This window comes from Carassius gibelio, chromosome A21 (assembly GCF_023724105.1).
Source record: "Carassius gibelio isolate Cgi1373 ecotype wild population from Czech Republic chromosome A21, carGib1.2-hapl.c, whole genome shotgun sequence".
NCBI classification, from domain to species: domain Eukaryota; kingdom Metazoa; phylum Chordata; class Actinopteri; order Cypriniformes; family Cyprinidae; genus Carassius; species Carassius gibelio.
Window position 1 is genome coordinate 17,264,284 of NC_068391.1, and position 12,532 is coordinate 17,276,815.

General features: G+C 38.7%; 1 long non-coding RNA gene across 1 annotated transcript; it reads left to right on the top strand.

Annotated features, from left to right (window-relative positions):
• Positions 1-7,871: 7,871 nt before the first annotated feature.
• On the top strand, positions 7,872-10,159 carry LOC127942012 (uncharacterized). Its single transcript, XR_008149244.1, has 4 exons — positions 7,872-8,487; positions 9,387-9,434; positions 9,807-9,896; positions 9,975-10,159. It is a non-coding gene; the product is annotated as an uncharacterized LOC127942012 (long non-coding RNA).
• The last annotated feature ends 2,373 nt before the right edge of the window (positions 10,160-12,532 follow it).

Here is a 12,532-nt window from a genome sequence, read left to right on the forward strand (position 1 = left end):
TTGTCTTTTGTCTGCTGGTGTTAATGTTTCTGAGTCTGTGTTTCAGGGGGAAGCAGTGGATTTGGCTAACGTGCCCGCGGAGTACCACGACCTGAAGGAGGTGTTCAGTAAGTCTCGTGCTGATTCTCTTCCTCCTCATCGTCCCTATGACTGTGCGATAGAGTTATTGCCAGGTACTTCTCCGCCTAAGGGCAAGTTATATTCTTTGTCTATTCCAGAGATGGCGGCCATGGAGAAATATATATCCAGTTCTCTAGCAACGGGGTTCATCCGCCCTTCTTCTTCTCCAGCGGGGGCGGGGTTCTTTTTTGTGGGAAAGAAGGACGGATCCTTGCGACCTTGCATTGACTACCGAGGGCTGAACAACATAACGGTAAAGAATACCTATCCTTTGCCGCTTATGTCTTCAGCTTTTGAGAGGTTGCAGGGAGCGTCCGTTTTCACTAAATTGGACTTACGTAATGCTTATCATTTGGTCCGCATCAGGGAGGGGGATGAGTGGAAGACTGCCTTTAACACCCCTAGAGGCCATTTTGAGTACTGCGTGATGCCTTTCGGGCTAACGAACTCGCCGGCAGTCTTCCAAGCACTCGTTAATGACGTGTTGCGAGACATGGTCGATCTGTTCATATATGTTTACCTGGATGACATATTGATTTTTTCTTCGTCTCTCCAGGAACACATGCAACACGTACGACGAGTGCTTCTGCGGTTGCTAGAGAATGGATTGTTTGTCAAGGCGGAGAAATGCGTTTTTCATGCACAGTCTGTTTCTTTTCTAGGACACATCATTTCGACTGAGGGTGTTCGCATGGATCCTGAGAAAGTTAAGGCTGTGGTAAATTGGCCATCCCCAGAGTCTCGCAAGGCCCTGCAGAGATTTCTGGGGTTCGCCAATTTTTACCGGCGTTTCATTCACAATTTCAGCCAACTAGCCGCTCCTCTGACCGCCTTGACCTCCCCTAGTTTGACGTTCAGGTGGTCAGACGCAGCCGAGGCTGCGTTTGCCAAACTGAGAAGCTGCTTTGTTTCAGCTCCCATTCTCGTCACTCCTGATCGCTCACGTCAATTCATAGTGGAGGTCGACGCGTCAGAGGTGGGGGTAGGAGCAGTGTTGTCCCAACGCGCATCCTCAGACGGAAAGGTGCATCCTTGCGCGTATTATTCTCACCGTTTATCTCCTGCGGAAGTTAATTATGACATTGGCAATCGAGAGTTGTTGGCAGTCAAACTTGCACTGGAAGAATGGCGTCACTGGCTTGAAGGGTCGGGTGTACCTCTCGAATACATTAGAACCGCCAAAAGACTTAACTCCAGGCAGGCTCGGTGGGCATTGTTTTTCGGTCGTTTCGATTTTACACTTTCTTACCGGCCGGGTTCCAAAAACATCAAACCCGATGCTTTATCCCATCTTTTTGAGCGTTCCGATCGTACTGCTACTCCCGAGCCCATTTTACCGGGGACCATCATTATCTCCGCGCTCAGATGGGAGGTCGAATCGAAGGTGTTGACTGCCTTAGAAGGGGTAACGCCCCCGGCTCGTTGCCCACCGAACCGATTGTTTGTGCCAGAGGGGTTACGGTCAGACGTTCTCCAGTGGGGTCATTGTTCCAGTGTTGCTTGTCACCCAGGGGTTAGTAGAACTAGGTTTCTAGTCAAGCAACGATTTTGGTGGCCTGGTATGGCTCGTGACGTCCACGACTTCATCTTGGCTTGTTCAGTTTGCGCTATTGGTAAGATTTCCAATCGACCTCCAGATGGGTTACTCTTACCGCTGTCTGTCCCTTCGAGACCCTGGTCCCACATTTCGCTAGATTTCATTACCGCCCTCCCGCCCTCTAAGGGCAATATGGTGATTTTAACCGTAGTGGACCGGTTCTCGAAGGCGACTCATTTTATTCCCTTGCCCAAATTACCATCAGCCAAGGAAACAGCGGTAGCTGTCATTGACCACGTCTTCCGTATACATGGCCTTCCGACAGACGTGGTTTCTGACAGGGGTCCCCAATTTGTGTCCAAATTTTGGCGAGAGTTTTGTAAATTGTTAGGAGCGACTGTTAGTCTTTCTTCCGGGTTCCATCCCCAGAGCAATGGTCAAACCGAGCGAGCCAATCAGGATGTCGAAAGGGTTTTGCGATGTTTGGCTTCCAATAATCCTTCGTCCTGGTGTCAGCAACTCTCAATTGTGGAGTACGCACACAATTCTTTGCCAGTGTCATCTACGGGCATGTCTCCATTTAAGTGTAGTTTAGGGTACCAACCACCTAATTTTGTCAGTACGGAATCCGAGGTTTCGGTCCCCTCCGCACACGCACTAGTCCAGAGGTGTCACCGCACCTGGACCAGAGCTCTCAGAGCTCTGCTCCAGTCTAGGTCGCGCACCAAGGCTAAAGCCGATCGCCACCGGTCGAAGCCTCCCCGTTACGTCGTCGGTCAAAGAGTGTGGCTTTCAACCCAGAATATTCCTATGCGTTCCGTTTCGAATAAGCTTGCTCCTAAATTTATTGGCCCGTTTTCTGTTACCAAAATCATTAATCCGGTAACAGTGCGTCTTAGCCTTCCTCCGGCGTACAGGAGGGTTCATCCCGTGTTCCATGTGTCCAAAATTAAACCGGTGATTTTTTCCCGTCTTAACCCGCCTGCCCCGGTTCCCCCCCCGCCTCGTATCGTTAATGGGGAAACCACATATTTGGTTAATCGTATTCTGGACTCTAGATGGAGGGGACGCGGATTTCAGTACTTGGTGGATTGGGAAGGTTACGGTCCGGAGGAGAGAAGGTGGGTTCCTGCTCGGGACATACTGGATCACCGCCTTATTGATGATTACAATCTACAGGTAAAGCAGGCTGGGAACGTCAGGTGACGTCCTAGGGGAGGGGGTACTGTCACGGTAGGAAATCCATTGTTTCCTCCGTGTCATGTTTTGTGTTTGTATTTGTACTCCCGTAGTCTCCATGTGCTCGTTTGGGTTATTGTTGTCACCTGTGCGTTGATTGTCTCGCTCCAGCTGATCCTCATCTCCACTCAGCTACATATACTCACTCATCTCTCTGTCTGTTGTCAGATCCTCATTCATGTCTCCGCTTCCTAGTTGGATTACCGTCTCCGTGTTCGTGTGCTGGATTGTATTCGTGTTGTCGTCTTCGTGTCAGTGTTCCGGTCTGTTCCTGGTTTCATCCATTGACCGTGTTCACCTTCACCATCGACTTCACCATCCAGCTCTTCTCACGCCACCGTAGACCTTCCTTTCCATTGCCTACATTCTGGACTCTGATATCAATAAACTTCTTCTGATTGCCTGCAATTGCTTCCTCCTCTTTTACGAACCGTTACATTTACTCTTCTCTTTCTGTCTCTGTTTTTCTCGTTTACAAATCCGCATAGAGGCACATTCCGTATACACACATTGTGATGAAACGGCGGAGTCAGTTAGATCCATCTGCAGCAGTTTATTAATACAGGTGAGTAAGCAGAGAACAGCTGACATAAACTCAGGCTGGCAATGAAAGGGAACTTAAGCAGGTGTTCGTAGAGAACTCAGAAAATCTAATCAATCGGGTTTCAAGGTCCAGAGATAATAACAATACAGACCAGGGGTAAATCAAAACTTCACAAAATATCAAAGGGGAGAGCAGTCCATATAAAGGGGAGAACACAAGGTGCAGGTGAAAATACTAAAAGGTAATCAAGATAATTAAGCAGGGTTAGACGGGAATGATTGGGGAGAGGGACACTGGGAAATGCAGTCCTAATATTCAGGAGAGAGGGATCTGATGCCGCCAGAGGAGGGCATAGCAGACTGTTCCATGACACACATATACAAATACACAAGTCAAATGTCTTTAGTTTAATGGATTAGGAACAGTAGCTGCACTATTGCCCATAATGCATGAATGAAAAATTAATACATTCATTCAACAGCGCTGCACAAGACTAGCTTGGGAAGAATGTCTCTAAAGAGGTGTGTTTTTGGTTATAAGGGAAAGAGAATATTGTTTCTGGAGCAGAGTTTCGCAAATCTGTTTGTTGAGGAAAGTTTTATAAACAACGCCCAGTTCAAGGCTGGATTTGCACATCATTTGATACTGAAGGATGGAGCAGTCCAAGCTATAAAAGATCTCAGTCAAGATTCAGAACTGCAGATGGTAAGTGAAACAGCATCAAATGCCTGTGTTCTGTTGACAAATGGTTGCTGAAGTACTCGTCCCTCTTTAGCTCTTAAAAAAAAGGGGGGCCGTATGGTAATTATTTATGGGTCCTTGAAGACTTCTAGCTCAGCATCCTCATCTTCTCAGAATCTAAAAAGAACCGCCCTGACCTGGTGATTAGTGATCTTTAAAGTGTGAAGGGGGTCACACCCTCAGGATCTGAATGAGTCAATGAGGAATGGTACTGTTGGAGGGAAATTTTAAAATTCTTTTTTTCTCTAGCATGATGTTTTGCATATGATACTGGATTGGATGTTCAAGATTCTTATAATACTAATGTGTTGCATTGGTATCAACACATTGTCTCACTCTGTGAGGAAGATAGGGATACACAAAGCAATAATACTTTAATCCAACCTCCAAGGGAAGACACAAGGCCAACAGGAGCACAGGTCACACACGGGTAGATGTATAATCTCCAACAAACATGAACTGAATAGACTAGGGCTTATAAACACAGGACGATTGGGAAAACACAGGGAATGACTAATTAAAAGGGTACTTTTCACACATGGAGAGGAAATTTAAAGAACAGGTCCAGAATCACTTTCATTGTTTTTATAGTTATATATTATTATAGTTATTTATCATAGTACATTAGCATAGGCTTATTTATTCTAGTATATTAATTATAGTATAGTTATAGAATTAAAAATGTATAGTTTTAATTCCTATCAATAATTCACTTATTTATAATGCCGGTTTATCTGATTTTAATTTAGTGTATGAATTGACTTCACATTTTCACTGTTATTTTTCAGAGGAAAAAGATAAGCCGCAGCAGAAAGCAAAAGGCGATGCATCAGAAGTCATTTCTAACAGCTAATGTGGCAGATTGAGAGAGTTGTACATGTAAGGTCCACCAAATTGGCCTAACAACGGAATCCAATGGCATAAGGGAAGGTATAGTGTATGTAGGTCTTATACTTGCTCGTCTATTAAATTCACATAATTTATCAGGATTAAGTTTCAATTTTAGTCTAGCTCCGTGTTTAATCTGACTCAAATTTTAAGTTTAAATTGTGTTTCTAATTAAGAATTGATCACAAATATTGATTATGTATTTATTTAGATATCTGATAATTCCGAACATCCCATACTTATTTGTTCATCCGGTATCCAATGTCACATTTGAGTGTCACATGGCCAGTGCAGATCTCATGATCACAAACTCACCAGTCTGATTTCCGTCAGAGGATGCAGATTGAGTAATACCTGATTTGTCAGCCGCCTACTGCCTGATCTTTACAAAAAGTGAAGTTTTAGTCATTTCCCGTACAACTTGCTAGAATCAGTGAAAGACAGAAATCAGGTCAGATTTTGTACTGCTCAATTCAAACATAAACCTCTATTATTTCTATTCTGGCCTTAAATTTGAGGTAACATCATCCTCCACATGATGTACTAATCATAATGATTTCACGAGAGTTCATAATAAATCAAATATACAATTTTATTTGTCGGGTAAAATTACATAATTAAACAATGGGGTTCCAAATCAGAATTAAATTCAGTTCTAATTAAGATAAATATATAGCATCAATTGCTCAAAAATCAATCTCTAAGAGTGTCAACTTAAGAGTGTCTTACATACAGACTGCCACTTTTTTCTATCCGCATTATTGTCTCTAATAAAATGAATGTTGATCAGTCTTTGTGACGATCTCGTGTTATGACTATCAAGAGATGGAACAGAGCTTGTTAGCGCCGTTCTAGTTTACATTACATAACACATTTACCCTCATAAACTGAAAGAGAAACTGATGCGGTTCAGAGACTTTAACTTTCTCAGTCTCGTCATTGTATCATATGCATGATATGTTGCGTTTAAAACATCAAGTATTTTTTGTGTGTGCTCACATCAATGCAGTTTGAAGTGATCCCAGAACAGCCAATCTGAATATACTGGATGTTTAGGGGTGTTTTAGACCAAAAGAGTTTTCATTACATTCCTGGAACCATTTGGACCCAGTGAAACCTAAGCTTATTAAAACAGCCATAAAATAATTTTTCTCTACTAAAACCACATTGTATTTAATCAGTAACTTATCAATACGTTAATATGTAAACATTCAATATTTTTTCTTTTTATTTTGATTATTATTATTATAAATTACAGATATTTAGAAATACTTTATGTTTTTGTTGTGGCAATTTTCGATTTCAATTAAAATTATGAGAAAAAATAAGAAAATAATATTTATTTTCTTGCAAGAAAAGTTCAACAGTTATACGGCCATAGTTGACTACAGAGTGCGACAAAAAGGCAAAATTCAAACTCAACATTTTTATCTTCATCAAATGTGGATGCTTTGATTTCATACAATCATAATGCACATTCAACATATATGTCCATTTATTTAACACATATGTCTATTTAAGGTGTCCAACTATGTCTTCCAGATGCATTTTTGCAAAGAATCCAAGATGTCTTAGAAGATAAAATAAAATTTCTTGTTACACACACACACACAAACACACACACGTTTGTTTTTGTGAAAAGCGGGGACATCCCATAGGCGTAATGGTTTTTATACTGTACAAACTGTATATTCTATGGCCCTTCACCCACCCTTCACCTAACCCTAACCCTCACAGGAAACTTTGTGCATTTTTACTTTCTCAAAGTAACTCATTCTGTATGATTTATAAGCGTTTTGAAAAATGCATAATGCAATATAAGAATATTTTGAAATATGTCCTCATAAGTCACCCTCTCCTTTTAATACTTGTGTCATACCCATGTCATTATACAGAGTTGTTTCCTGATATGTCACAAAAACAAGAGCACACACACACACACAAACACACACAAACAAACACACACACACACACACACACACACACACACACACACACACACATTAAATAGAGTTTGTGTTATCTCTTTAAGCTCATTAAAACTCAAGCATGCTGAAGTAAACTAAGACAGTGTAAAGAACACGCTAAGAAGCAAATAATATGGAAAATAAAGTTTCCTCCACAGTTTTATAAAAAACTGCCATGCTGGACATAAATTTATATGAAATTTAGAGGAACATCTAATCTGAGTAAAAAAAAAAAAAAAGAAAAAAAAAACAGTTTATATCCTGTACAAAATGGACTTGGAAGGTGTAATAATGAGTTAATATATATTTATTTATAGCTCTTTAAAAAACTGAAAAAAAATCTATTTTGATAGTCTTGGTTTATTTGCAAATTGTGGTTTCCATACTAATAACTACAGAATAAAGTGGGCGTTGGTTATAAGGAAAGTCCCTACATGAATATGTAGCAAAAAAAAAATTAATAAAAAATAAACACATACTCCTTTGCCCAGTAGCCTTTACATTAAAACATTAGAGCTAAATGTGTCACATTAAAATTGATCATTGCATATAAAGAGGGCACATTTGTTTGCTAACTTGTTCATACTCAAATCCAGTATAGCTTGATTCAGCAGCTCTGAGTCTGAGCAGAATCAGGCCTTTGAAGTTTCAGTTCTGTGTTGAACTACGATAAAGGCACGACGTTTCCAGAAAGATACAGTCAAGTAATCATGCACAAAAATCTCTTTTCCTGTTGGTTCCTCTGTTCACATCTTCTTTGCATGCTTGTTCTTTGTGGGTTGTGGTACTGGTTTGGTTTTAGATCATCATTGTTACATCCTGTGTTTGCAAATTTGCATACTTGTATCAGTTTTATTTAGAGCTAGAAAGCCACCACATCACTCATTTAATGGATCAATCAGTTAATGTGACCTGTATATTTACTATGTTTACATTTATTGTGTTGCTTTTGAGACCAGAGATCTTGGAAGAACCTTCAGAAGACCTTTGAAAAGCAACTTAAGGATGGAAGACTCGACCCACTATAAGTTCAACACATGAAGAAAGCAGCAAAACGGGTTTTTATGATTGGAAGTGACAGATAAGTTTGTTTAAATTAATCAAATTGCTTGATCCGCTTTTATGGCTATTTATTTATTTATTTATTAAGCCTGTAATAGGCATGTAATAAATCTGCTGTTACAATATCAGACAATGTTAGTTCTTAGAATATGTTTGTGTCTCCATCTGATTTTATCTAGAAAAAAATATTATATTTACATTTATTATACACAATATATGTTTAATTTATAATATGTAATTACGATTTATAAAATTTAATTATTATTACAAGTATATTTGTAAGTCATATGCTTTTCATTTTGTATTATAATTATTTTTTATTTTTTTGCTTCTTCGCACCAACGTTAGGCGGCGCATTACTTTTGTCAGCGGTCGAAAGCCCAGTTATGGTACGTAACTATTTCTCATGAAGTCTTTCATATTTCCATTAAATTTCATTAGTCTATCATTACAATTAAAGAAGATATTGATACTTCTTTTGAGGAGTAATTGAGTAATTACTGAAACTTTCATTGTATGTAACAATGACAGAAGTGTTACGTTTCGATGGCTAAAAATGTTAGCCTGTTAGCCTTTCTTTTGTAAAACGCTGCATGCTGCATCTGTGGTTAGTCTATAAAGCCTATAAAGTGCTAAAGTTTTACATTTACTGAGACTGTTATTTGTTATTATTTAGTGACAATTTTTCTTGGCTTCTTGGGAATTTGTTCATCTGTCAAGATTATCAGACTGCTTAATTAAGGCCTATAATGAGGCCTTTTGAATATTATAGTTTTATAACTTATAGTATAATATATTACTTTACAGTAATATAAATTACTTCATAGCACATGCAGTATCAAACAGGTTTATGTAAAACTGGTGGTTAAAGGTTAATGGTTAAAGACTGAAACCGAAGAATGGAAACCAACAAGGCCCGATCCATATTCCTCATTACCCACGATAAACTGAATAATTGATTTTTTGTTAACTTAAAAAGGAGGTAGTTGGTGCCTTTAGGGCATGATAAAACAAGCTGTTTAAATATGGTGTTATATTTATTTCACTTAGATGTTATGAGTTGCACTGAGTAAAGAAAGCTGGATAAAATAAAAACTGTGTGTTAATTTCAGGCTATAAAGCAACAAAATGTGATTAAGTGGTGATTATTTTCTATACCCACTGTATATGACTTCTTTTGAGGAGTTCTTGAGTTTTGAATTCTTCATTACGGGGTTCAGACTACCTTATAATTCAAACTCTGGATTGAGGTCCTGCTAACTACTGTTTTATTTGGATTTGTTTTCAGGGAACCATATTCTGCGTTCCCAATCATCCCACGGTGGCTCAAATGAAGGTATTTGTGTTTGTTTGTGAAATGGTTAATATTTCCATATAAAGACAGAAAAATGACTCATTTCCATTTTTAATTCAGTATAATATTAGACAGTTTAGGCATTGTGTTAAACCACAATGAATAATAAGGAATAAGTAATAAGGAATTCTTTTTTTAAATAACATTAAAGTGGATTTTGTAAAAGAAGCTAAATTGTATAACTTTTTATGTCATACTATAATACTCTTTGTATTACATTCATCAGATTAGTTGATCGAAATATTCAAGGCACTAATTTCTTATTACCAATATAATCAATAATGACATTAATATATATTTTTGTAAATTTCTAAAAGTTATTCATGATATTAACAAATGCAATGTAATATTTAGACCTCCATCCAGTGTGTGGAAAAACCTGAAGTGTTGGGTGGAGTGATAATATATGACCAGGTGACATTTGCCATGAACAAACAACACTTGGTAGGTTTTACTCCTTCCTCTACAAAACTGAATGACTAGTGTCTTAGTTTATTAAAAGACTGGTTTTGTCTTCTGCAGGTGGCAGTTCTTGATCGTAAAGCCTCCTTCTATAACTGTACTAGTAAACAAAATCTTGGCTTAGAGGGAGAGAAACTCCTTCACACCAGTTCTGTTGTAACAGCAAGTGAAGACAAGAAAGACGAATGCCTCCCAAGACCTTAATATCTCACCCTTTATACTTCAAATAAAGGATTTCACCCTCATCTGTGTCTTCTGTTAATGGCAATTTAGCAATGAATTAAACAGGTCATATGATGCTGCTAAAAAGATAATTATTTTGAGTATTTGGGGTAATGAAATGTGTTTATGTGTTTTAAGGTTCAAGAGATACATTATTTTCCACATACAGTACAGTACATTATTGTTTCTCTTCTATGCCCCGCCGTTCTGAAACGCGTTGATTTTTACAAGGCTCATTGGTCTGAAAAGCGAGGTGTGCGCTGATCGGCCAGCTATCCAGTGCTTTTTGATTAACCTATGACCTTACTGTTGAAAAATTCTGTTTATCAAATAAAACATGACAGACAAGTGGCTCCAATAAACAATGAAACATACCAGTCTCATCCAATTAGGGTCAAAAAATATTTTTATGGGGCCATATTTAGGCGGGGCATAGAGGATAAATAATAACGTACAGTATGTGGAAAATAATGTGTTTAACCGCACTAAATTAAACCGCACACTTCACACAAATTGTTTATCAATAATGAAGCAACGTAATAATAAGTGTTAAATAATGTTGTCAATATTTCCTGAAACAAAGTTGCCCAGACATAGGCTAAAACAGTGTACTCTTAATTAAATTGCTAGACCCTGTTAATTGTGAAATCAAGGTACCAATTTAATACCAGGAAAAAATATCCTTGATGCAGGACTTTACATTGTAAACAAGCCCATACACTAGGACTCTTTTTTTTAAATGACAATGCTTCCTGTTGCTGGCTGCTTGTTTAAAAAGATTGCGGTATATCTACACTTATCATCTACAACATATTGCAATATAAACACCACACTATAAACACTCATAATTCATCAATAGATGATTATGTGAAATGCAAAACTGAAATGATATATATTTTATTTTCCCCAAAATTATTCATTTCTGATTCATTTATTTCATTATTTCTCATTCTCTCATTAGCATGTTGCACAAAGTAAACATAATGTGGAGTTTACTGAAATAAATGCATGATTAAAGAAAAAAAAATAGAAATATAGTTGTGCACAAATATGTGGATTAACTTAACATAATACTAAATGCAAAAAGATTGTGTATAGTAATACATTTATACAGACCCCATTTTTTGTGTTGAATGATTATGGTATCTTTAGTCAGATGCATTCACATTGTGACTGTGCCTCAGGCCCCGTCCACATGGAGACGCGTTTCTGTGAATACGCACACATTTTTTATCAGATAGGCGTTTCGTCCACACGGATCCTGCGTTTTCATCAGGTGAAACCGCTATTTTTTGAAACCGGGTCCCAAAGTGGATACATTTGAAAACGCCGTCTTTGCATTTTCGTCTGGACGGCTAATATATGTTCTAAAAAACGATGACGTCATCAGCCCACGTCTCCCCCCTAGTCAGACACCTCTACGTCACGTAACAGCAACAAAAACATGAATAAACACTGATTGATTGTCTTTTTATTAACTAAAATTAACACTGATTATTAAATGTATTGTTCCATGTTCGTTTGTGTACCACGCGCAAGGTTTATGAACATAGTCCAAGTCTTCTTCTCTGTTTTTAGTGTATCTCTGTGGCAGAATTACAGCGCCACATACTGGTCTGGCATGTATACTACATCATTATGCGGTTTTGTGTGGACGCTGATATTTCTTGAGACGAGGAAAAAAAAGATCGGATTGGTGTAAGCTCCGTCTCCGTGTGGACGGGGCCTCAGTTGCAATCAACTGAAACTGTTTACAAAAGTGTGGCGCAAATGGCCCATTAGATCAGCATTAGGTAATTGCATCATAGGCTCTCCATGGGAGAGGTCCTATCAGGTCATCACTAGGCTACACTATCATTGGCACCCCATTGGGTGTTATTGTATTGTTTGTAGCACATTTGTTCCCAAAGGTTTGGTCTCACATACAGTACCTTGAGTTAAGATTGTTTGAAGGAAGATATGCTAACATTACACCAAGAATTTAGAACTCAGAATTCTTGCTCTGCATTCATTCCATCCAAAGTGCACACACACACACAGACACACACAGTGAACACACACCGAGAGCAGTGGGCAGCCATTTATGCTGTGGCGTCCGGGGAGCAGTTGGGGGTTCAGTGCTTTGCTCAAGAGCACCTCAGTTGTGGTATTGCTGGCCCAAGACTCGAACCCACAACCTTAGGGTTAGGAGTCAACTGTCTAACCATTAGTCCACGACTTCCTCCCCTGCTGAAGAACTGCTCCACTGCTACCTTCAATAAATTATTTTCCCCACATGAACTTTGGTCAAGCTTACTTAATTTATGTATTAGAGAAATCTAGTACATTAGCAAGCCACCCAAACTATTGCTCAGTCAAATACAGCTAAATCTAACAGTGTGTAAAGCAGTTTCAGA